The following is a 5800-nucleotide window of genomic DNA, read 5'->3' as shown; positions in this document are numbered from 1 at the left end:
AGGTGAGTGAAACAGAATAACTTCCATATTCTGAATATCTTTGCTAAAATGGCACTTTTTTCGTGCATTTCATTTCCATCTCATTCTGTGATTTATTTTCTTTCTTTGTGTCTTCACTAAATATCAGCTGAATGATCACATTACTTATTAAAACTGTAGTATTTGCATTATTAAATATTTGTCTCAACAGGCAAAACCTTGATCTTTCTTAAAACATAAAAATGCATGTGAAGGCCTGATCTCTGTCCTGAAGAGTTTGAGCTGGAAATGGCATTCAGTGATATATTCTTTTGATATATATTAAAAAACAAACAAACAAAACCCAACCAATAGCAACAACAACAAAAAAAAAACAAAACAAAACAAAAAACCACCAAACTCAAAACCCCAAACCAGAACAACAACTCTGCACATAGACTGTAAAGCTTCCACTGAAGCTATGATTGTTACATACGTATGGGATTAGAATTTCTTTATTTTGAATAGCATAGAAATAATTGTTATGAAAATATTTTATGCAGAATACATTTTTATCTATGAAAGTTAATATGAAATTTAATGATGCTACTGTATGCTTGATGTCTGCAATTAAGATTATGTAATAGTAATTTAAGAAATAATTTAAACAAATGTCTAAGCTGGCCTTTACATGAGCAATTAGAAGCATATTTAGTCCTCATTTAACTTGCTCTGAATTAATGGGTCTTCAGCATGTTCTTGATAGTCATTATATGCTTAAATATTCTCAGTAAAGTGTTCTGGAACTGAGCTGGTTTTATGAAAATTTATTTTATGAGCCTGTTCTTTTTGTGGCCTCTGAGAATGACAGGGCCTACTAAAGCCGTAAAGTGCCTTACAAGCTTGTCTCTGATGCCAGAGGAAGTGTTTTCAGTGGACGTCTCATCTGACATGCCAGCCCTTACAGGCACAGAGCCAGCCTTGGTCAGTAACCTACCAGACTCTGTAAACACATTGATTTCTTCTCTTTGGGGGAAGAAACCACATCACTTTTCAGATGTTAATTAAGATAGATTAAATAATAAACTGGGGAATATGTGGAGCCAGTAGTGTCGTACAACATTATAATTAGTATTCAATAATGGAGGCTTTTGCCTCTTGCTAAAAGAATGTGCTCTTTCAAGAAAAAGGTGAATGAGAAAGTTAGGTTTTTTCCTCTCCCTGTACTACCTCTGCTGTGAAGAGTGACTGGAAATAACCATAGAGTCAAGGTTTTAGTCAAATGCGTTTAATCCGTCTCACATTTGTCATGTTGCACTTGAATGGCAGACAGTTAGCGAGGAATTAACTGTCCTTTCAATTACAGATGGGTCTAAGTTAGTTTGATTAGTAGTGCCCTTACATGATTTTTCTGCTAGTCCCTATTTACTGTGCTTTGGCTCACATTTCTGGGCAACCTCAGATCACAGGGCTTAGACTTTTCAGATGGAATGGAACTGGTAGACGTGCTTCGGAATGCACTGAGTGCACTCCAACAAGTAATAATAGGTTTAGCCTCCAGCAAAACTGTCTGAAATGCATATAGCGTGGAGATTAAGTACTCGGCACCAATTGTTTTGCTGCATAAAGCTGTTTATGTTGGTCTGCTTTACTTACAGATGTAGCATGTGATAGATGTGTGTTGTATTGGTACCCTTGCAATATGGCAGTTGCAAATTCTTCTGTTTTCTTTAGCAATATACTGTTCCAGTCAAGTCTGAGTACTCTCTTGGTATAATATGCATGTGTTTAGACTGGCAAAGCAATCCCACAATGGCAGTTACATAAAAAACAGCCATACCAGAACAATTGTGCTTTCAGAAGCATAACTTATTTTGCCTCTGTTGGGGAAAACAAAGGTACTGACATTTATGGTTTTGCTCGTATAAGTGCAACTACACCTGGATTTTTGGCAGCCAAAGATTATGCTCCTGATTCATGTCTGCATGCCACCAGCAGTATATTTAGTAGACCAAGGTAAGGAATTGGAGCAACAGTTTCTTAGCTGTAGTTCACAGCAGTCCTATGGAACAACAAAGTATGCTTTGTTATCACTGGTGTGAATTTAAAACATCACGATATATAATGACTCGTAACAAAAACTGCCACTCAACAGAAGTCACTGGCTAGAGAAGTTTAGGAGAAGCCAGAATGTCTAAAGTAGTAGTTGTCAGAGGAGTACTATTACAGCTCTTGAAAAGTAACTAAGATTGACTTGCAGGGTTATTTAACAACTGAACAGTAGCATATAGTAGAGATGTATGATGTGAAAGCAGCCACGAGGCTGGCTCAGAGGATTTTGTTTTCTGTTATGCTTAAGGTTATCTTTACAAATAGCAGATAAATATTATCTGTTCTAGAAAAGTGCTCTGAACTATTTGGATGAAAGGGCGTATAGAAAACAAAGTATGAAGACTGGTATTCTGTAGCACATGAATGTTATTTAATTTTTTCCTCTAGTACTCCCATAGATAAATTGAGTGTATTTAAGAATGCAGGATTTTCAGCCCTAGGAACAAGTTTGTTCTATGTATCAAGAACAAGTAAGGGCAGCCTTGGTCACTGTACAATAGTAATAGGTCCAACAGGTAATTGCAGAGAATGTTACTTAGGAGTGACTTGTGCAGTACAGTTTGTAATGTGAAGGTCACCTAGTTACTTAAAAATCAGCATCTTTTTTTCATCCAAATTTGGAATATATTTAAAAAAAAAAAAAGTTGATACTTTTTATTTGACCTCTTAGTCATCATATCCCACTTTAAGTAATAGTGTCTTTAGAAAAATGCCTGCCTTATTGGACAAAATGCTAACTGCGATCAAACTTTAGAGAAGTAACCAATTGGCTGAAGATTCTTCATCAGAAAAATTGGAAGTTAGATGTGCTTCTGTAGACAACAGTTTAGTTTGCCCTAAATTTGTATGGATGCCAAGTGCAAGATTAGTGATTCTGTGGTATCATCGAGCCAAAGGATCTATCTACTTTGATCACCTTCCATAGCAATCAACCACCTCTTGACATTAGAGGACTGATCTGAGCTTGCTCACGGGGTCCTTTTGATATCTTTCCATGGCTTGTCAGGTGATGACTGACAGAGTTAGGTTGAGGAGAGCAGATTTCAGCAAAAACTGAGACACAAAAATACATAATGCAAGCAAATACCAGTTTACCAGTACCAAAAAAAAAAGTAAAAAGTTGCAAAATAACTTATTTTACTAAAACAAAAGTAATGTGGGCTGAGCAAAATTTGTCTTCCAGTAGCTTTCGCTGTTGGAACAGTGCAGCATGTGGTGCAGTTACTGTCATTGTAACTAAGAATATGAAAAAGACACTGGCTCCACCTAATTTTCATTCTGATGAATGCAGGCTGTTAACTTTATTAGGAAGCTCACAGTTGTTTTCCTTACAGGCTGGTTTTCTGTATTTTGTGTTGACAGCAATAGTTTCTGTCCAGCTTTCCTATATCTTGTTTATGAAAATCTCCTTGTCATTAGGAATGGGTTTTTGCTGCTCATAGTTTATGATACTATTGTAAATCCTGATTGCACTATGCAGGTGGACCTGCACCCTTCTAATTCAAAAGTCTGGATGAAAGATAAGATATTTTTTTTTTGGTGCATGTTTGACAAGTCTTCCATCAGAAGTCCAGGTGATCAAAACTTGCAGGTGAATTTGCAACTTGTCAGACACAGCAGATCAGATTTAATTCTCCAGAGGTCACATAGGCCAGGATTTTACCATGATTTTAACATTGTTTTGATGAAAACATTGGTCTGCCATTGGACTGTTATTCTTTTGTTTATAAAAAGTTAGAAGTCTGTTTCCCTGTAGTGTCAGTGTCACAAAGAATCTGCTGTTGCATAGTTGCTTTAAGTCAGAATATTATGGTTTTCTGAAAACAATGGAAAAAACTAACATACTGGTTATTTTTTCACATTCAAGGCACTGCAGGCATTTTAATTCTTCCAACTCTACACAAAAATCTGTGTTCACACCTCTTCTGATCATAACTGAAATGTTGCTGTTTATGTAGATACAAAAAATTTAACCTGTGTTCTGAAGTGTGCAATCCTCTCAGTGCAATACTTCAGTTATACAGTCACGTAATTTGGATGCAAATGAGTCAGGATACTTGCATTTTCATATACCCTTTGAAAGGGACAATCTTCTCCTGTCACAATGTTAGCAATTTATGAGGTGACATGACACAGCTAGTTTACAGCAGATGCCAACATCAATTCAAATTCTGTACTTAATCATGAAATTTTTTTTTCCTCAGCTTCAAAGGTTGAAGTGTGATGTAAATGGCTGTTTTGCAAACCATATTTACTAAATACACATTCTGAAGTAGTTTGGTTTAACATTAATGAAAGCAGTCATAACTTTAAAACCACTCTAAAATGGCTTGAGTGCAGAAGCCTGTTATGAGGAATTAAAAATTAGAAGCTGCTTTCAGTTTTTGAGGGCAGCTTGCAAAGATTTAAACCAATTTCAGTAACCTTATGTGTTGATACAGTATCATGACATTATGTCCATCTAAATTATGACCATATCATTAGATACGTTGGTCCAGTCAGACGAACACAAATATGAAAGGCCTAACAGAAGTCTTCAAAATATGATTTTAAAATACTACTGTTATCTTTCATAACAGTATTTGGGGACCTCAAAGACATGAGATGAGTGAAATATGAGAATCTTTTTCTAATGTTCTGAAATTGCATATGGAAGCGAACAAAAACATTTATCATACTTTAATGCTATTATACTGTTGGGTGATTAAACCAGTATGTATTATGATATTATTTAATATGAGAATCTTTTTCTAATGTTCTGAAATTGCATATGGAAGCGAACAAAAACATTTATCATACTTAAATGCTATTATACTGTTGGTGGTTAAACCAGTATGTATTATATTATTTTGTGTCTGTTAATTTCAAATCAGTATGATAGTGAAGGACAAAAGAGACAAAGCTCTAATTTATGTGTATCAACAAAAGCTACTATAGTTCTCTGTTTCTGGGGGAAGCAAATTATGAAATATCAGAGTCAATTAGAACAGTGAAAGTTCATTAACACTTTTGAAGTAATTTTACATAAATTGTGTAAGATGTCTTAAATTATTTAGGAATTGTGCCTGAACACTACAATCAGATTTGGGGCTTATTCTGTGAACCGCTTGGTACATACAGCGTGAAAGATGGTCCTGCTTTGATTTATCCTTTTTAAGTAAGTAAGTTTTGAAGCAGTAATGCTGTAGTTGTGCTGCTTAAAGATATAAAGCAGTGGTTGTAGGAAAAAGTGGCATCTTTTTTAGCTAGCTAGCGTAAGGGAGTAAAGCCTTGCGCAGTTTTTCCATCGGCTCTGATAAAACGCAATGAACTTCTTACAGCCCTTGCTTCTGCTGTATTTTTTTTCTTCTAATTTAAAGTAAGAGCAACTGAAGTGAAAGGACAAAAAGCATGAAGAACCAGCTGGACCCATAGATTATCAGGTCTCACACTATTACAGCAGATGAATGAGGTAAAATCCTGGCATGGATGGTTCTCTTCAGGGCCCTGTAAGCGTAAGGAAGCCATAGCGGTACGTGCTGTGCCGCATGCCTGCCACCCGTGCGACGCAGCACCCCTCGTTAAGGGTGGTTCCCAGAGCCTGGGCAACGAAGGGTCGACTTCAGAAGCCGGGCACCGTCTCTGAGAACAGCGGCTCTGCGTTAGACTCCTGCAGTAAAGCCGGGCGCGTCTGCAGCTGCCGGGTAAGGAGCCTCGGTGGATTTATTTCGCATGCGATGAAACCAGAGGC

Source organism: Cariama cristata, unplaced genomic scaffold (assembly GCF_000690535.1).
Source record: "Cariama cristata isolate BGI_N322 unplaced genomic scaffold, ASM69053v1 scaffold5901, whole genome shotgun sequence".
Classification (NCBI taxonomy): Eukaryota; Metazoa; Chordata; class Aves; order Cariamiformes; family Cariamidae; genus Cariama; species Cariama cristata.
This window is presented reverse-complemented; position numbering follows the sequence as displayed.